This window comes from Zootermopsis nevadensis, unplaced genomic scaffold (assembly GCF_977971745.1).
Source record: "Zootermopsis nevadensis isolate Lab colony 2312 unplaced genomic scaffold, Znev_1.0 Znev_ptg000033l, whole genome shotgun sequence".
NCBI classification, from domain to species: Eukaryota; Metazoa; Arthropoda; class Insecta; order Blattodea; family Termopsidae; genus Zootermopsis; species Zootermopsis nevadensis.
The window spans coordinates 118,227-139,458 of NW_028259165.1; the positions used below are offsets into that span (position 1 = coordinate 118,227).

Genomic DNA, 21,232 nt, shown 5'->3' on the forward strand with positions numbered 1-21,232 from the left:
TCTAACGTAATATTAATCTCAAACACTACCATATACTTATCAATTCACTGTTACAAATTCCATTGCTCATCTTAAATCCTAGATGAAAACTGCTTGTATTTTCTTTCTACATGCTGTATGTTCACAGGTGTGGGGTATGGAGGGTCATCGGAGGAAGCAACAGAAGCAGCTGCTAGATCAGTTTCGGACAGGATCTTAGTTGCTTCCGAAGAGTAAGTGTTCATCATTTCTTCACTCTGATGTACAGAGAATATTTCTTTCAGCACAGGGAACCTGTAAAAGTATGAAAGTAAACCACCAGGTGTATCTGAAGTCTTGACCTGATAACCGTCTGTCCTTTTGTTTGCTAGGAATTCTGACATCCCGCTTGACCCCAATTATATCACTAGATACTTTGTGTCTCTCTCGAAATTGGCCGTGTCCTTCTTATGAAGGAGGACTCGCTGAGCAAGGCTCATACACCTGTTCGTGTATTGTTACCAAGCAAGAAGAAGAAGAAGAAGAATATTTGAAGCTTGAGGAAACTGGTTAGTTGAGTCATAGCACTGGGTATTCAATGAGTGCTATGTTTGTGAATGTGTATGCTATGATGTGGTTAGGAATACCAATAGGTGATGATATTGTGTCGTCATAGTAATCTATAATTTCCCTAGAAAATTTTGAAATTATTTTTAATATTTATATGAACCATACTGTTTCATTCTTACATTTGGATTACTGATTGATTTCTTAACTTTGTTGTATTGAGAATGTCAGACAAAAATGACTACTCTGCAGTTATGGGATCTAACGTAATATTAATCTCAAACGTTACCGCGTCCTTATCAATTCACTGTTACAAATTCCATTGCTCATCTTAAATCCTAGATGAAAACTGCTTGATTTTTCTTTATAGATGCTGTATGTTCACAGGTGTGGGGTATGGAGGGTCATCGGAGGAAGCAACAGAAGCAGCTGCTAGATCAGTTTTGGACAGGATCTTAGTTGCTTCCGAAGAGTAAGTGTTCATCATTACTTCTCTCTGATGTACAGAGAATATTTCTTTCAGCACAGGGAACCTGTAAAAGTATGAAAGTAAACCACCAGGTGTATCTGAAGTCTTGACCTGATAACCGTCTGTCCTTTTGTTTGCTAGGAACTCTGACATCACACTCGACCCCATTACGTCATTGGAGACAATGTGTCTCTCCAGGAATTGGCCGGCTCCTTCCTATGTAGGAGGTGTTGCTGTGGGAGGCCTATACACCTACACGTGTATTGTGATCAAGCGACAAGAAGAAGAATATTTGAAGCTTCAGGAAACTGGTTAGTTGAGTCATAGCACTGGGTATACGAAGAGTGGTATGTTTGTGAATGTGTATGCTATGATGTGGTTAGGAATACCAATAGGTGATGATTTTGTGTCGTCATAGTAATCTATAATTTCCCTAGAAAATTTTGAAATTATTTTTAATATTTATATGAACCTTACTGTTTCATTCTTACATTTGGATTACTGATTGATTTCTTAACTTTGTTGTATTGAGAATGTCAGACAAAAATGACTACTCTGCAGTTATGGGATCTAACGTAATATTAATCTCAAACGTTACCGCGTCCTTATCAATTCACTGTTACAAATTCCATTGCTCATCTTAAATCCTAAATGAAAACTGCTTGATTTTTCTTTATAGATGCTGTATGTTCACAGGTGTGGGGTATGGAGGGTCATCGGAGGAAGCAACAGAAGCAGCTGCTAGATCAGTTTTGGACAGGATCTTAGTTGCTTCCGAAGAGTAAGTGCTCATCATTACTTCTCTCTGATGTACAGAGAATATTTCTTTCAGCACAGGGAACCTGTAAAAGTAAGAAAGTAAACCACCAGGTGTATCTGAAGTCTTGATCTGATAACCGTCTGTCCTTTTGTTTGCTAGGAATTTTGACATCCCGCTCGACCCCAATTATATCACTAGATACTTTGTGTCTCTCTCGAAATTGGCCGTCTCCTTCTTATGAAGGAGGACTCGCTGAGCAAGGCTCATACACCTGTTCGTGTATTGTTACCAAGCAAGAAGAAGAAGAAGAAGAATATTTGAAGCTTCAGGAAACTGTTTGGTTGAGTCATTGCACTGGGTATACGAAGAGTGGTATGTTTGTGAATGTGTATGCTATAATGTGGTTAGGAATACCAATAGGTGATGATATTGTGTCTTCATAGTAATCTATAATTTCCCTAGAAAATTTTGAAATTATTTTTAATATTTATATGAACCATACTGTTTCATTCTTACATTTGGATTACTGATTGATTTTTAACTTTGTTGTACTGAGAATGTCAGACAAAAATGTCTACTCTGCAGTTATGAGATCTAACGTAATATTAATCTCAAACACTACCATATACTTATCAATTCACTGTTACAAATTCCATTGCTCATCTTAAATCCTAGATGAAAACTGCTTGTATTTTCTTTCTACATGCTGTATGTTCACAGGTGTGGGGTATGGAGGGTCATCGGAGGAAGCAACAGAAGCAGCTGCTAGATCAGTTTCGGACAGGATCTTAGTTGCTTCCGAAGAGTAAGTGTTCATCATTACTTCACTCTGATGTACAGAGAATATTTCTTTCAGCACAGGGAACCTGTAAAAGTATGAAAGTAAACCACCAGGTGTATCTGAAGTCTTGACCTGATAACCGTCTGTCCTTTTGTTTGCTAGGAATTCTGACATCCCGCTTGACCCCAATTATATCACTAGATACTTTGTGTCTCTCTCGAAATTGGCCGTGTCCTTCTTATGAAGGAGGACTCGCTGAGCAAGGCTCATACACCTGTTCGTGTATTGTTACCAAGCAAGAAGAAGAAGAAGAATATTTGAAGCTTGAGGAAACTGGTTAGTTGAGTCATAGCACTGGGTATTCAATGAGTGCTATGTTTGTGAATGTGTATGCTATGATGTGGTTAGGAATACCAATAGGTGATGATATTGTGTCGTCATAGTAATCTATAATTTCCCTAGAAAATTTTGAAATTATTTTTAATATTTATATGAACCATACTGTTTCATTCTTACATTTGGATTACTGATTGATTTTTAACTTTGTTGTATTGAGAATGTCAGACAAAAATGACTACTCTGCAGTTTTGGGATCTAACGTAATATTAATCTCAAACGCTACCGCGTCCTTATCAATTCACTGTTACAAATTCCATTGCTCATCTTAAATCCTAGATGAAAACTGCTTGTATTTTCTTTCTACATGCTGTATGTTCACAGGTGTGGGGTATGGAGGGTCATCGGAGGAAGCAACAGAAGCAGCTGCTAGATCAGTTTTGGACAGGATCTTAGTTGCTTCCGAAGAGTAAGTGTTCATCATTACTTCTCTCTGATGTACAGAGAATATTTCTTTCAGCACAGGGAACCTGTAAAAGTATGAAAGTAAACCACCAGGTGTATCTGAAGTCTTGACCTGATAACCGTCTGTCCTTTTGTTTGCTAGGAACTCTGACATCACACTCGACCCCATTACGTCATTGGAGACAATGTGTCTCTCCAGGAATTGGCCGGCTCCTTCCTATGTAGGAGGTGTTGCTGTGGGAGGCCTATACACCTACACGTGTATTGTGATCAAGCGACAAGAAGAAGAATATTTGAAGCTTCAGGAAACTGGTTAGTTGAGTCATAGCACTGGGTATACGAAGAGTGGTATGTTTGTGAATGTGTATGCTATGATGAGGTTAGAAATGCCAATAGGTGATGCTGTATGTTCTCAGGTGTGGGGTATGGATCTACTGAAGATGGAGCCAAAAGTGAAGCAGCAAAAGTTATTATTGACAAGTTGTTTATTGGTTCATAATAAGATTCAGATAATTGTACCTACAAGATGTCCGAAGTTGTGTTCATCATTTTTGTTTATAATCGTTGCAGCGCACTTATTGCATGTGCTGTAAATTTAATTTAATTTCTGGTACATTTTGTCTACATACAGTGAAACGTCTATCCATTGTTCCCGGATGCATCGTCTGTTTTGTTCGGTCCCGGATACATCCCATATAAAATAATGTTATATTTTCCCGCTTCTATCGTTTTATGGCATCGATCGTCTAAAAATCTTAGTCCCGGCCCACAATTTTCCCGCAATGATCGTTTCTGAGAATTTAAAATGCTGGGTTTTGAGATAAATTAATACCGAAAGACGCACAATGTTTTTGGAATACGCAGTAGCGGTAACATGTTATGTTGCCCAACCAGCACAGATTCTTTTGGAATGAGTGGTCAGCGGTGCAGGGGTGATAGTTGGAGTGAATGTCGGTGCTCATTGTCAGAAATTTTATGAGTTTAATCAGGGTGCACTCATATTTCGTTCCAGCGATGCCAGATGGCATGTGCAGTGTGAATTTCTTCACAAATGCTTTTATTATAAGTACAAAGGAAAGGCCGGCGACACTTTTCATTCTTCTGGTTCATCTCGTTTCCAGTGGTTCAGTGTCTTCTACGGCTACGTTTCGTCGTGTTCGGCAGTAACAGTACTTCCATTCTTCCTGTTATAGTTCCAGTCTATACTTTTGTAGTTGTTCCCGTAAATATTTTGTTATTCCTGTTACTACTGTTAATTATTTTGTTATTATTCCTGTACCATCTCTCGCCCAGTAAAACAAGTCAGAATTCTTCTAGAAAGATTAAAAATCATAGAAGAAGTGGAGAAAAATGCATTTGAAAAAAGAATCGACTTTGCTAAACGCCTTGGATTAGCACCATCTACTTTAAATTCAATGATTGCAAAGAAGAAATAAATCCGAAAACAAACTGACAAGTGCGGTAATTCATGCAAAAAAAGGAAAACCGGAAGGAAATCAACTTTCAGTGAGCTAGAAAGTGTCCTCTTCACTTGGTACCAGCAATCGCGGGCCTCAGGAATTCCTGTTGATGGCAACATCTTGCGGGAAAAAGCCAAGACGATAGCCGCAAGACTGAATATTGAAAATTTTGCAGCGTCGAATGGCTGGATTAGTAGATTTAAAGAACGACATGGTATGGTCTACAAGAAGTTAGCCGGCGAAAGTGCTGCTGTGGATGTGGAAAGAACGGAGCTGTGGCTCGAGAGTCTGCTGGAGGGACATTTATAATGCGGATGAGACAGGACTTTTCTACAACGCCCTCCCGGATAGGACGCTGGCATTGAAAGGTGAATCTTGCCACGGGGGAAAACGTGCAAAACACCGAATTACTGTTCTTCTGTGTGTTAACAGTGACGGTAGTGACAAACGGGTTCCGATTGTAGTTGGAAAATCACTAAAACCGCGTTGTTTCAAAAACATGAAAAAACGTCCGGTGAAATATCACGCCAACAAAAAGGCTTGGATGACCACAGACATCTTTACGGCGTTCTTAAGTTCTCTGGATGCCTCCATGGGCACACAAGGCAGAAAGATTTTGCTGTTTGTAGATAATTGTGCCGCTCATCCGAAGGACACGACATTTCTACGAAATGTGAAAGTCGTGCAGTATCCAGCAAATTGCACGAGCGTTTACATACGCTTGATTTAGTCTTTCTTTTATGCGCATAATATTATTGAACGTGACGAGGAAAACATTTTGAATGTGGAAAGGTCTCTGTTTGGCTTAAAACGTAAAGTTTCGACAAACCATTTGTCCATTAAAGACTTTTTTGGTAAAAAGAAGTAACTTTGAAAGAGAAACATTGCTTTTTTTAAATTTTTAATGCTTTCCCGTATTCATCGTTTTTATTTCCCACCCCCGCCGAAACGATGCATCGAGGTTTCACTGTATATGCTTGAAAATGTCTGTTACGCACAGGCACAAAAATGAACACACAAATGGTACAATTATCAGTTCTGGGAAAACACCAATAATAACTTTAGTTTGCTTACTTTAGGTGAGTGCCACTAAGAAATCTGTGAATCATCTCTTCCTATAATCCTGTCATCAGCTTGCTGAAATAAGCTTAACATTTCTTCTTTATGTTTTCAAGGTTATGCCTGCAAGCCTTGTTCACTAAAATGTGTGCGATGTTTACCAGTGTCTCTGAATGGATTTTAGCATTAAAAATGGCTGTCTTCAGCATTGTAGCGTCGTGTATTCTGGTGAAAGTTTACCAGCACGGCACTACAACCTGGATGACAGCCATCTTCATACTCGCCAATTTGAGAATCTCAAATCTTGCAGTTTATGTTTTATCTGTTTCTTAATAATAAGATTGTCATTCATTATTGTTGTGAGGTTTAAGTAAGCAGTAAATAATACTTAAAATGCAGTTTATACCTCAAAGGCAATTTAACGTGTGTCTGTTACGAATATCAGTTAGCTGTGCATTTGAGGGAAATTATCACTGTTTATTCCAAGAAAAATTAATGGAAAACAGGTGCACAGTATCCGGTTTGCAGATTACGAGGTGCGATCAGAAAGTTTCCAGACTGTGTCAATAGAGGGCGAACCGGATGTAGTACGAGCTTCTGCCGCTAGGGGGTGCGGCCTACAATCATAGTGAATCAGTGTGCCAGCCGGCATCATCGAATTAGCATTTGTTTCTTAGTTACGGGCGTTTTGGTAGTGCATTACACCGACCCTCCTGCAATTTCGGAATGGCGTGTGCATCACATTTTGCCAAAGACTCGCCAAAACGGCTACGGAAACCTATGAAATTCTAAAGCAAGCATTTGGGGAGTCCGCAAACTTTTGTGTGGCATTCACGTTTTAAAAATGGCCGAACCTCTGTCGATGATGACGAGCATTCTGGACGACCATCTTCGAGCACAACGCCCGAAAATGTTACGAAGATCGACGTCGTACCATCAACGACTTGTGCGACATTGTTGGGATAGGCTATGGGACCTGTCAGCTGATTCTAAAGGAAGAACTCCACATGCGACGCATCATGACAACGCGCCAGCACACACCGCCCTCAAAGTTCGGCAGTTTTTGGCCTCAAACACCATGGCTGTCATCCCGCACCCTCCTTATTCGCCGTGTGACTTCTTCCTCTTGCCAAAGATGAAAATTCAGCTAAAGGGAAGGAGATTTGAGACGATAGAAGAGATTCAGGCAGAATCGCAGATGGTGCTTGACAGGCTGACAAAGAAAGATTTCCAGGGATGCTTCCAGGCTTGGCAGCGGCGCTGGGAACTACTCCGAGGGTGATGGATGAATTTAATACCTGAGATAAGTGTACAGGTTTTTATAGGCGCAGTCTGTAAACTTTCTGATCGCACCTCGTACATTGCAATAATAGCAAATTGATAAGGTGAAATGAACAGGATGTTTGGAATGTTTAACAAAAAACTAGAGAAGTTCCAGCTAAAAGTAATGAACTTGACAGTGACTGTCTTGTGGATATGGATATGGCATGATCTTACGTGTTTGACAGCTGTTGAGGCATCTGCAAATTAGCTGATGACAATAGGGAGGGCTTCTTGAGCCCATAGCACAGTATGGAGTCAGCATTTGTTTAGTAGCCTCGTTTCTGTGAAACAAGTGATTACTGACTGAAATGCTTCAAGCGCTCGTATTCACGCTGATTTTGATGAGGCGTTGTATATTTTACGTGCAGAAGTTTGGAAATTGCATGATCTGTGAAATAATCCTACAAAATAGACGATGCGGTACTTTTGACTGATTTGTGGATTTTAGACGATACTGATCAGGTCTTTCTGACACAAAGATCCAGATGCATTCATTGGTCTGGCTGCATTGATTATGTATTTAACAAGAAACAGCAGCGACATGTCGCATCATTCCCTGTAGGTTTCTGAAATGCTGGACTTTGCTCCAGATTGATGCTGCTGGTTGCCTGAGAAGATTTTATCACATTTAGTCACTGTGAAAGCTTCAAGTCATTTCTGACTGATGTTCAGTTTTGAAAAGTTTATCATTATCATACTTTTGACTATGTTATGTTACAAGTTATGTGATTATGTTTGATTTTCAAGAATGGTGATATAGGAAGTCACATTTTCAAATAGTTTATATGTATATATATATATATTATTATTATAAAATTATGTTTGCTAAGAAAGCAAAGCATTACTGAAAGAGGGAACTTATTTCATATGTACATTGTTTTCAACAGTAACTAGCCAGTTAATGTGTTTAAAGCAAATATATATAATTACAAAATTATATGAGATATTTAGTAATATTACTATTTTCATGTATTACATGCAATTGATATGTATATGTGTCTTCCATGAATGAAAACTGATGGAGCAGCATTTTGCATTTATGTATACATGCATATATGTCTTTATATATGTACACCTAATAAGTGCATACATGCTTATACAGTGTACATGAAATGTGACCATTAAAAGTTTTGGAACCCGTATTTACAAATTTCATGGAGAATTGATTTTTGTATGTGAAGAATCTCTTATGTATGGGTGAAACCATGTGGATGGACGTCTGTTGAGTAGAAGTGAATGTTGCAGTTTGAATATCATAGAGTCGAGTTCTTTTAAGTATATATCAGGTTGCGTGCCAGAGACAAAGTTTTCTTAGTAATTAAAAGTTTGATCTCGTTTGCTTGACACAGAAGAAGAGGACAGTGCAGGCATCTGCAGTCACTGTCGTGATGTTGAATGCCTGATGATAATACACAAGATTTATATAGGAATTTGCTATTCTTGTATTTATATGCAGTCCTGTATGTCAAAAACAATACTGAATAGTTTTCATAGTTTCCATAGGGCCATGCTCTTGGATACCTATATTTATGTTAGTTTTTTTAATGGCAGATCAGAGTTATTGCTTTGCTGTTCTGTTTGCCTTATTGACATGAATTGTTCGTTATATGTTCATGAGTAGGTATTGATTAAACGAGTTGTGATTGTGTCTTTTCACTATACACTTATTGTATAATAAAATGAAAAAGCATAGTTAAAGACTAGTGATAATTCACTATATGATATGAATGAGCAAATAAGGATATATTTGCTTTTAGAGACAATTGGGCATTAAAATATCAACATGTGACTTGTGCGTAACTGAAAAGTTGTTCAGATTTGAAAGGATTCATGAATGTTCAATTGACAGTGCCTGTATCTTTCACCCTTATTGTGCATTTACAACCTATTTGTAATTTTAATTTAGTCCTTATAACCCCTAGTGATTACTGGCTTTAAGATACTTAGAGTAAAGGTGTATTACTGTAAACCTCATTTGCTATACCTTGTGTTCAAAGAAGGATGCATTAAAGAATAATCAAGTTTAGTGTGGATAAAATATCCAGTAACTTCTCTGTTATGGCATCTGACTATGATGAATGGCACAAGCACATTATTGAACCACAGTTCATTATCGAGGTGTCTTACAGGGATTTGGGGAAGTTTTTCCCAGTTTTGGCAAGTGGCCTTGAAAGAATGTGATCGTGGATTTAAAATAACTGGCTGTGATAAAATATTGCATACTGTTTTTACTCTGTATAGCAGCTAAATGTTTTTGAGAAGATCATATTACTCTGCTTGAATTTCAGAAGTATGGATGGAGGATGTCTGAGGACTGGTAAAATACAAGTATCATTGCTTATCTTGTGTCACTTGAAACACTGCGTGCCTCTACACGCCTTTACTGGTAATTGTTTTTCAATTCTCCTGCATGAAATGCATGACATTGCAATATTTTACATTGGCCAAGCTTGCCTCTTTGTGAAATTGCCATTTCTTTTGTAAGTCACAAACCCTCAAGGTAGACATGCTTGAAGAAAGGTGAAAGTACTCACACTGGGACAAATAGTTATTGGGGATTGTCTTTACAAATAAACCAATCTACATCACATACCTTGTGCAGTGATAGTTACACAATTCATCTCTTGGTTTCACACAGCATTAGAAATTACATACACTGTTCTGTCAGAAGTCTTTGTAGAACAAAGCTTGCTATTTCTTTGTGTTGAGAAACTGTTGATAATCTCTGAATATATATATATATAAATTGTAAAAGTGGTTAAAGGCATGTCAGAAACTGTTTCGTTTAAAGTTAAAATGTAATTTCCAGTATTGATGATGTTTGTACTGTTTGTTGTAAGGAATACTTTGTTGTCCATGTGGAATCCCAGGTTTCCCCTTTTTTTAGGGCAAGTGTAGAATTTTCTTATGGATCTGTCAAAGAATTACTCTGTTTAAAGTTATATGTCTTTGCAGCTATGCGTGTGCAGTTTTACAATTTTTGTTAGCAATAATGTTCATAATTTAGCAATATAAAGCAGTTGTACTGTTTAATGGACAGACAGGTTATGTAAAGCTGATGGCAAAGATCATATTAACAAGTAGTTTGAAGAAGAGGGGATGTTACTGAAATGGTTGTGAGAGTGTGAACCAGGTTGAGTAACTATGAATGTAAACACACACACAGAAACAGTTGTTTAATGCCCACTTGTCGTGTTGGTGTCAGATTTTTGTCTTGAATGTTATAAAAAGGAGAGAGTAGTCAGATTGAGATTGTCGTTGTCTATTTTGAATTAATTTTGTTTCCTGCTTGTTTCCCTTAACCTGACGTGTGGACTCATTGCAGACAGTTCAATGTTCATAAAGAGCATGCATAGGAAAACTTTGAAAGCATAATATTGTACCTTAAATGAGCATAAGAGTTTCAGCAGGATCTAGGAAAGAGCATTTAACAATCCTGAATCCATTAAGTCGTGTAATTGAATATTTTATGTGAGAGTGATTATGAATATGAGGAAGTAACAGTTTGAAACTCAGTGGTTCTAATGCGAATGAAGGCTGGATGATCTTTTAGCTTGGGTGTAAGCGACAAGAAATGCATCAGGAATTGTTGGGGTTTCGGAGGAGGAAGCAGACTTATAAAAAGAGGGAAGATGTTAAATTTTGTTATTTTTGACCCAGTTTAGTGTCATCTACGTGGCTACTGTTTGTCCTGGCTAACAAGTCTCATTGGTCGGGTCAGAGCATATAGCACAAGGGAACATGGCTTCTGGTCATGGCTTAGCTCAAGTGTGTCAGGGTCAGTGTCTGCGATAGGTCACATTAGAAAGAGGTAAAATAGTTTTAGGGGCAATCACAAGAGCATGAAAGATTATAACCATCTATTTTTACTAATTCCGAAGCTTAAACTTGGTGTTTGTTTGTTATTCTTGTATATTCCCACATGTTAATGAAATGTGAATTTCATTTAAACAGCAGTACACAAGTAGCTGTCGGACATGTTATTTGAAACATAATTTTATATTAAAACTGTGAGATTTGAGAGCTGCTGTGTGGAATCTCATAAAACATTGAAGAGGACCCCGTGAGCTGAAATGTTTGGCAATGCCTGGTGTAGCTGTAGTGACATATCACACACAAACCCAAGATGGGGAGACCTCAGTTTGAGGTGCAGTGGGTTGAATGTTCTGTGGGAATGTGAGCCATACTTGACTTAGTGCGTTTGAAATGTGGAGGTGCAGATGCAGAGGTAGTAGTTTGTTAACCTCTAATGTATGAGAACTAGGGATTTAAATGCGAATACTTGAGGCTGCTAGCTGGACTCCAATTCTGGGCCGAGGCATAAGACCATTGAAGTCAGATTGTCACAGGAATATTGAAGTGTCTGAGGTACAGTGTTGTATCCCTTTTGCTTCTGTTTATAGTTATCAAGTGTTACGGATTTCGGAGCAGTTCATGTCTTATCTATATTTCAAGATTGTCAGTTGTTAGACAGCGGTCAGTAATATATCTCTTCAATAACATTGAAGGAACCCCACTTCTTGCAGGTAGCTTTGTGAGAGCTGAATATGTAGAGTTTATAGCCTGTTGTGTGTTAAGGGAAAACGATTTTTGTTTTTCTGGTGCTGATATATTCATAGGTTATTTAGCATATAAACTGTATGTCATTTATATGTTTAGCGTTGGTTGCAGTTCCTTTGCCAGCTTCTGAATTAGGTGGTTTGTAGGCTGTATGGATACCTTGTATGGTGATAATAAGTATTTGAATGGAATTGTGTGTGTGTTTTAGCAACGATCTAGAAAGTGGTTACTTTGGGGACTCAAATGGTAGTGGGAACATGATACTAACATTCACGGTTGTCCTGATATGTCCAGGGTATGAATTTGTGTGAACATTGAATTTGATTGAGCGTGATAGGGGGATGAGAAACGTAGACTGGTGAACAGAGACTAGGCAGATACAAGAAGGAGAGGTAGGAAAGGCCAAAGAGGAAGTTTAAGTGGTGGAAAATGAAGATGGTCACTATTTTTGGAATTTGAGTGTAGAGTCCTAATTTACTATGTTCCTGTTTATAAGTAGGAAGATAGAATAGGTACAAATCTTTAATGCAGCAGAAGGTTTGGCTCCTGTTGGGATGGTGGATATTCTGCAGTGTTTTTTGAACCCTTGGTATGGCAAAGCAGAGAAAGTGGCCTTGAAAACAGTGTTTAAAATTACGTAAAATATAAAATGTAATTAATTGCTTCATATTGTGAAAAATAAATTAAATTATATTAAATCCTTTAGTTTTACCCTAAACAGAAGAATTAGGAAAATAAATAAAATTTCACTTCATTTTAGTGTGCTAATTTAGAGGTTTAGGGTGATTAGATAACACATTTTCCAAATTGGAAAGTCTGACTGTGAGGCATATGATGTTCCACTTTGAGACATGTATAAATACATTTTGGTGTTTCCCGATAGGAAGAGAGACAGTCATATCCATCACATCTTGTTGGACAAAAGACAGCATTCAATTATACTTGATATAAAAGCTTTCTTAGAAATTTACTGAGATAACGATCAATATCCAGTGGTTACAACAGTTGGGGAGTGACTGTTACAAAACCAGTGAGTAGCATAAAAGCTTAATAGGGAGAGATTTAATGCGAAGAAAGTACACAGTGTGAATATTAAAGACCAGGAAACAACTTTACAACTTCAGAAATATTTGAAAAAGTGTTATAGTGAACCTAACATTCTCTACCAAAGAGAATGTATGTAGTTACAAATTGAATCAGCATAAACTATGTTTTGATGAAGAATTCTGAAAATTAACATTAATAGCAGGGGGATAGTTTTCAGTTGTAGCAAAATCAAGACAGGATGAATGGAGATAGCCTAAACAGTATAACATGAGAAAAGTTGATGTTTAACAACAGAGAAAGGGAGACAATTTGAAAAATAAAATCAACTTGAACACAAAGGAAGAACAAAAAATATTGCACATGTGTTTGAAGTGCTGACGAGAATAGTGGTTCTCTCTGCGTTTCTGATAATGTCATCTCTGGTCGCGACGACGAAGGCGCCATCATTCTACTTCGTGTGTTTGGGATTGTTTAACTAACATATTTTGTTCGTCTTCTGCTTCTTTTTTGCAACGTGATTATTAATCTATTCTGTATTTGTTAAGAAATATTGAAATAATTTGCTAAGAGCTTAATATTTTTTATTACATTATCATTTATCTTTATTAATGAGGTCAATATTTCTGTAGAATATTTCCATGATTTAATTTTTTCATGTTTTCCAGACTGCTTTTATTTTGTTGGGTTGCTCTAGGTTGTTTAGTCTGATTCTCACATTTAATCTGATTTAGACCTCGAGGAAGTAAGTATTTTAAAATATTTCGTGCAGTGAATTTTCATTATTTGGTTGTTCCACTATTGACAAATTAGTTAATCTTTTTTTATCTTTGTGATCCAATCATTCTTTTCAGATATTTTATCACTGTTTTGGTGGTGAAACTTGCTTATACATTTTTAAGAGATTATTTATTAATGTGTTAAATTTTGAATCTACATCAAGGCTGTTTAATACTCATTCCCAATTTTCATTCGATGAGAGATACATTCTTTAATAGTGTCTTCATTTGTGAGTCTGATTGGTATTCTGTACTTATGATAACTGGAGATCGATTTTTTATTATTAATATTACTAGAAGTCATACATCGTGATCAGATGGAGTAATTTTGGATTCTTATGGGGAAATTAACTGTTGCCATGACATTGGAAGATGCTACTCGAGCATTTTACACATTTTTATTGTAAATTTCAATAAGATAATTTGTATTGATGATAATGGGACCACAGTTGACGATGTTGTGCTGTAGGTTTATAAAGATAATTTATAATGCTTTGTAACTTGTTTAGGAAAGTCAGCATTGCCAGTGGGGGCTCTATATATAGCTAGGACATATATGTTGGAATGTTTAGATTCCAATTGCACAATGCAGCATCTATTTCTTGTTATTTTAGTGACACAATACATTTATCTAATTAAATTTTAGGTTCTTTTTGGCAATAATACTTGCACCTTCTTTTACCATATTTCATCTAGAGTAAGTACTTCCAAAAGTAACATTTTCAAGTTTTACCTCTGGTGTTGGGTTAAACACAGATTAGGGTGTGTGTTTATTATTAATGGACACTGATAGTTGATCAGTTTTGTTTGAAAGTCCTCTTATGTTATGATGGTGCACCACAGAATTGTTATCTTGATTGTATTCTGAATTTAGAACTGGTTTATTAGCATTGATGTAGACATCTTTCAGGTATTTGGTGACAGATTTGGGCTTAAGCCTAAAAGAAGGGTTAGATCTTACATCAGTGATTACAGGTATCCAGTTTGCACCTAATCTAATTAGCAGTGAGTTGCACAAGCTTCTACTTGCCTTCTGAATTAAGTTGTAATCCGTGTCTGGTATGATCATTCCTATTTAAGGATGAATTGTCAGTTAATCCAATATGTGATTTGTCTGTATTCCAAAGCGCACACTCAAGTAGAATATTTCCACTCCCCACCAACTTGTCTATATTGGGCCTGTCATGGTTGCAAAAGGAAAGTACTAGAAATCTGTTGACTTTGTACATTATGATTGCATAATGTCATGAAAGAGAAATTTATGGGTTCTTACTTGTTCAGTAAGCTCCTGATTATGAGTGTTTGGAATATTCATGCATTACTAATTTTTTAAATAAGCACAGGTGAAATAGGCCTTCAACTTACTTGTGGGGTGGGGGTGGGGGTTCTAAAGAAGGTGGATGAAAATCATAATAAAATTCTACTGACAGTAAAACAAAGGCTTCGTGTACTTAGGAAATTTGAGAACAGAAAATGGGCAACAGAATTTATAATAAAAGTATGTGATAGGGATTGAGTGATTCCATCCTTGAAAGAACACCATATACCAGGCTGACCTACTGATGGCGTATTTTGGGCATAGTTTTCTGGGAGTCCAGTAACACTGGTTTGATTATGGGGTAAACTTTCTCCAGAGCTAGTAAGAAATCAGGAAATCAGAAGTTCATGTCATGGTGTGTGCTATGAGAAGTTTTGAAAAGATTGACAGTGAACTGAAAAATGGCTTCAGAGTGGTGCGTGTGAAGTGGACTTCCGGCACATGACAGACGGACATTGTAAGAGCTGCCGTGAGACAAATGACAGTGAAGTTCATGCTGTCATGAGGGAGAGTCTAAAGAGATTTCAGAACAAGTGAGCATTACAAACTGTTTCGTAAAAAAGGTCTGTTGTGTAAGAAACGTTAAGCAGTTTGTGAAGTTCTGTGAATGCACCAAACAAAATAGTTTGGATTAACTCTCTTTTTTTATTATCTATGCATCTTCTACCCTTCATTAGCCCTGATAATCAATACAACAGGTGGGAAAGGGAAATTCTTGAAATCTCTTAACTTTTTTGGTTATGGTTGTAAAAGAAAAGTTGTTTAACTGTGATGTCTTCGTTATTATTGTATAAAATATGAAAGACATTTTCTTGAAATCAGTTTGGCTATTATTCTGTAATTCATACTCATGTAATTCGTATTTGTTTCAACGTAAATAATTACACGTTTCCCCAGCGCGTGGGGTTTTATCTAATTTTTTTTTTACATTATTTAGCTTATTTAAAAACTCTGGTTTCCCTACAATAGGCATAAATCTTTTGCCTTTTACTAAAGTTTTCTGTTGAGGGGAACATATGATTCATACTGTTTCATTCTTACATTTGAATTACTGGTTGATTTTTTTAACTTTGTTGTATTGAGAATGTCAGAACAAAAATGTCTACTCTGCAGTTATGAGATCTAACGTAATATTAATCTCAAACACTACCGTGTACTTATCAATTCACTGTTACAAATTCCATTGCTCATCTTAAATCCTAGATGAAAACTTCTTGTATGTTCTTTCTACATGCTGTATGTTCACAGGTGTGGGGTATGGAGGGTCATCGGAGGAAGCAAAAGAAGCAGCTGCTAGATCAGTTTTGGACAGGATCTTAGTTGCTTCCGAAGAGTAAGTGCTCATCATTACTTCTCTCTGATGTACAGAGAATATTTCTTTCAGCACAGGGAACCTGTAAAAGTATGAAAGTAAACCACCAGGTGTATCTGAAGTCTTGACCTGATAACCGTCTGTCCTTTTGTTTGCTAGGAATTCTGACATCCCGCTCGACCCCAATTATATCACTAGATACTTTGTGTCTCTCTCGAAATTGGCCGTCTCCTTCTTATAAAGGAGGACTCGCTGAGCAAGGCTCATACACCTGTTCGTGTATTGTTACCAAACAAGAAGAAGAAGAAGAATATTTGAAGCTTGAGGAAACTGGTTAGTTGAGTCATAGCACTGGGTATACGAAGAGTGGTATGTTTGTGAATGTGTATGCTATGATGTGGTTAGGAATACCAATAGGTGATGATTTTGTGTCGTCATAGTAATCTATAATTTCCCTAGAAAATTTTGAAATTATTTTTAATATTTATATGAACCTTACTGTTTCATTCTTACATTTGGATTACTGATTGATTTCTTAACTTTGTTGTATTGAGAATGTCAGACAAAAATGACTACTCTGCAGTTATGGGATCTAACGTAATATTAATCTCAAACGTTACCGCGTCCTTATCAATTCACTGTTACAAATTCCATTGCTCATCTTAAATCCTAAATGAAAACTGCTTGATTTTTCTTTATAGATGCTGTATGTTCACAGGTGTGGGGTATGGAGGGTCATCGGAGGAAGCAACAGAAGCAGCTGCTAGATCAGTTTTGGACAGGATCTTAGTTGCTTCCGAAGAGTAAGTGCTCATCATTACTTCTCTCTGATGTACAGAGAATATTTCTTTCAGCACAGGGAACCTGTAAAAGTAAGAAAGTAAACCACCAGGTGTATCTGAAGTCTTGATCTGATAACCGTCTGTCCTTTTGTTTGCTAGGAATTTTGACATCCCGCTCGACCCCAATTATATCACTAGATACTTTGTGTCTCTCTCGAAATTGGCCGTCTCCTTCTTATGAAGGAGGACTCGCTGAGCAAGGCTCATACACCTGTTCGTGTATTGTTACCAAGCAAGAAGAAGAAGAAGAATATTTGAAGCTTGAGGAAACTGTTTGGTTGAGTCATTGCACTGGGTATACGAAGAGTGGTATGTTTGTGAATGTGTATGCTATAATGTGGTTAGGAATACCAATAGGTGATGATATTGTGTCTTCATAGTAATCTATAATTTCCCTAGAAAATTTTGAAATTATTTTTAATATTTATATGAACCATACTGTTTCATTCTTACATTTGGATTACTGATTGATTTTTAACTTTGTTGTACTGAGAATGTCAGACAAAAATGTCTACTCTGCAGTTATGAGATCTAACGTAATATTAATCTCAAACACTACCATATACTTATCAATTCACTGTTACAAATTCCATTGCTCATCTTAAATCCTAGATGAAAACTGCTTGTATTTTCTTTCTACATGCTGTATGTTCACAGGTGTGGGGTATGGAGGGTCATCAGAGGAAGCAACAGAAGCAGCTGCTAGATCAGTTTCGGACAGGATCTTAGTTGCTTCCGAAGAGTAAGTGTTCATCATTACTTCACTCTGATGTACAGAGAATATTTCTTTCAGCACAGGGAACCTGTAAAAGTATGAAAGTAAACCACCAGGTGTATCTGAAGTCTTGACCTGATAACCGTCTGTCCTTTTGTTTGCTAGGAATTCTGACATCCCGCTTGACCCCAATTATATCACTAGATACTTTGTGTCTCTCTCGAAATTGGCCGTGTCCTTCTTATGAAGGAGGACTCGCTGAGCAAGGCTCATACACCTGTTCGTGTATTGTTACCAAGCAAGAAGAAGAAGAAGAATATTTGAAGCTTGAGGAAACTGGTTAGTTGAGTCATAGCACTGGGTATTCAATGAGTGCTATGTTTGTGAATGTGTATGCTATGATGTGGTTAGGAATACCAATAGGTGATGATATTGTGTCGTCATAGTAATCTATAATTTCCCTAGAAAATTTTGAAATTATTTTTAATATTTATATGAACCATACTGTTTCATTCTTACATTTGGATTACTGATTGATTTTTAACTTTGTTGTATTGAGAATGTCAGACAAAAATGACTACTCTGCAGTTTTGGGATCTAACGTAATATTAATCTCAAACGCTACCGCGTCCTTATCAATTCACTGTTACAAATTCCATTGCTCATCTTAAATCCTAGATGAAAACTGCTTGTATTTTCTTTCTACATGCTGTATGTTCACAGGTGTGGGGTATGGAGGGTCATCGGAGGAAGCAACAGAAGCAGCTGCTAGATCAGTTTTGGACAGGATCTTAGTTGCTTCCGAAGAGTAAGTGTTCATCATTACTTCTCTCTGATGTACAGAGAATATTTCTTTCAGCACAGGGAACCTGTAAAAGTATGAAAGTAAACCACCAGGTGTATCTGAAGTCTTGACCTGATAACCGTCTGTCCTTTTGTTTGCTAGGAACTCTGACATCACACTCGACCCCATTACGTCATTGGAGACAATGTGTCTCTCCAGGAATTGGCCGGCTCCTTCCTATGTAGGAGGTGTTGCTGTGGGAGGCCTATACACCTACACGTGTATTGTGATCAAGCGACAAGAAGAAGAATATTTGAAGCTTGAGGAAACTGGTTAGTTGAGTCATAGCACTGGGTATACGAAGAGTGGTATGTTTGTGAATGTGTATGCTATGATGTGGTTAGGAATACCAATAGGTGATGATTTTGTGTCGTCATAGTAATCTATAATTTCCCTAGAAAATTTTGAAATTATTTTTAATATTTATATGAACCTTACTGTTTCATTCTTACATTTGGATTACTGATTGATTTCTTAACTTTGTTGTATTGAGAATGTCAGACAAAAATGACTACTCTGCAGTTATGGGATCTAACGTAATATTAATCTCAAACGTTACCGCGTCCTTATCAATTCACTGTTACAAATTCCATTGCTCATCTTAAATCCTAAATGAAAACTGCTTGATTTTTCTTTATAGATGCTGTATGTTCACAGGTGTGGGGTATGGAGGGTCATCGGAGGAAGCAACAGAAGCAGCTGCTAGATCAGTTTTGGACAGGATCTTAGTTGCTTCCGAAGAGTAAGTGCTCATCATTACTTCTCTCTGATGTACAGAGAATATTTCTTTCAGCACAGGGAACCTGTAAAAGTAAGAAAGTAAACCACCAGGTGTATCTGAAGTCTTGATCTGATAACCGTCTGTCCTTTTGTTTGCTAGGAATTTTGACATCCCGCTCGACCCCAATTATATCACTAGATACTTTGTGTCTCTCTCGAAATTGGCCGTCTCCTTCTTATGAAGGAGGACTCGCTGAGCAAGGCTCATACACCTGTTCGTGTATTGTTACCAAGCAAGAAGAAGAAGAAGAATATTTGAAGCTTGAGGAAACTGTTTGGTTGAGTCATTGCACTGGGTATACGAAGAGTGGTATGTTTGTGAATGTGTATGCTATAATGTGGTTAGGAATACCAATAGGTGATGATATTGTGTCTTCATAGTAATCTATAATTTCCCTAGAAAATTTTGAAATTATTTTTAATATTTATATGAACCATACTGTTTCATTCTTACATTTGGATTACTGATTGATTTTTAACTTTGTTGTACTGAGAATGTCAGACAAAAATGTCTACTCTGCAGTTATGAGATCTAACGTAATATTAATCTCAAACACTACCATATACTTATCAATTCACTGTTACAAATTCCATTGCTCATCTTAAATCCTAGATGAAAACTGCTTGTATTTTCTTTCTACATGCTGTATGTTCACAGGTGTGGGGTATGGAGGGTCATCAGAGGAAGCAACAGAAGCAGCTGCTAGATCAGTTTCGGACAGGATCTTAGTTGCTTCCGAAGAGTAAGTGTTCATCATTACTTCACTCTGATGTACAGAGAATATTTCTTTCAGCACAGGGAACCTGTAAAAGTATGAAAGTAAACCACCAGGTGTATCTGAAGTCTTGACCTGATAACCGTCTGTCCTTTTGTTTGCTAGGAATTCTGACATCCCGCTTGACCCCAATTATATCACTAGATACTTTGTGTCTCTCTCGAAATTGGCCGTGTCCTTCTTATGAAGGAGGACTCGCTGAGCAAGGCTCATACACCTGTTCGTGTATTGTTACCAAGCAAGAAGAAGAAGAAGAATATTTGAAGCTTGAGGAAACTGGTTAGTTGAGTCATAGCACTGGGTATTCAATGAGTGCTATGTTTGTGAATGTGTATGCTATGATGTGGTTAGGAATACCAATAGGTGATGATATTGTGTCGTCATAGTAATCTATAATTTCCCTAGAAAATTTTGAAATTATTTTTAATATTTATATGAACCATACTGTTTCATTCTTACATTTGGATTACTGATTGATTTTTAACTTTGTTGTATTGAGAATGTCAGACAAAAATGACTACTCTGCAGTTTTGGGATCTAACGTAATATTAATCTCAAACGCTACCGCGTCCTTATCAATTCACTGTTACAAATTCCATTGCTCATCTTAAATCCTAGATGAAAACTGCTTGTATTTTCTTTCTACATGCTGTATGTTCACAGGTGTGGGGTATGGAGGGTCATCGGAGGAAGCAACAGAAGCAGCTGCTAGATCAGTTTTGGACAGGATCTTAGTTGCTTCCGAAGAGTAAGTGTTCATCATTACTTCTCTCTGATGTACAGAGAATATTTCTTTCAGCACAGGGAACCTGTAAAAGTATGAAAGTAAACCACCAGGTGTATCTGAAGTCTTGACCTGATAACCGTCTGTCCTTTTGTTTGCTAGGAACTCTGACATCACACTCGACCCCATTACGTCATTGGAGACAATGTGTCTCTCCAGGAATTGGCCGGCTCCTTCCTATGTAGGAGGTGTTGCTGTGGGAGGCCTATACACCTACACGTGTATTGTGATCAAGCGACAAGAAGAAGAATATTTGAAGCTTGAGGAAACTGGTTAGTTGAGTCATAGCACTGGGTATAC

The 21,232-nt window shown here is 37.3% G+C and overlaps 2 long non-coding RNA genes and 1 other non-coding gene across 5 annotated transcripts; all 3 read left to right on the forward strand.

Moving 5' to 3' along the window:
* The first annotated feature begins 3,484 nt into the window (after window positions 1–3,484).
* On the forward strand, window positions 3,485–20,423 carry LOC147871968 (uncharacterized). Of its 2 annotated transcripts, none has more exons than XR_015538129.1 (3): window positions 3,485–3,648; window positions 17,691–17,775; window positions 20,031–20,423. It is a non-coding gene; the product is annotated as an uncharacterized LOC147871968 (long non-coding RNA). The 2 variants fall into 2 exon arrangements; XR_015538130.1 differs by lacking the exon at window positions 3,485–3,648 and adding an exon at window positions 16,912–16,994.
* LOC147871969 (uncharacterized) lies at window positions 14,033–15,397 on the forward strand. Of its 2 annotated transcripts, none has more exons than XR_015538132.1 (2): window positions 14,033–14,258; window positions 15,291–15,397. It is a non-coding gene; the product is annotated as an uncharacterized LOC147871969 (long non-coding RNA). The 2 variants fall into 2 exon arrangements; XR_015538131.1 differs by lacking the exon at window positions 14,033–14,258 and adding an exon at window positions 14,265–14,536.
* On the forward strand, window positions 15,826–15,939 carry LOC147871970 (U5 spliceosomal RNA). The gene has a single exon (XR_015538137.1). It is a non-coding gene; the product is annotated as a U5 spliceosomal RNA (small nuclear RNA).
* Window positions 20,424–21,232: the final 809 nt, after the last annotated feature.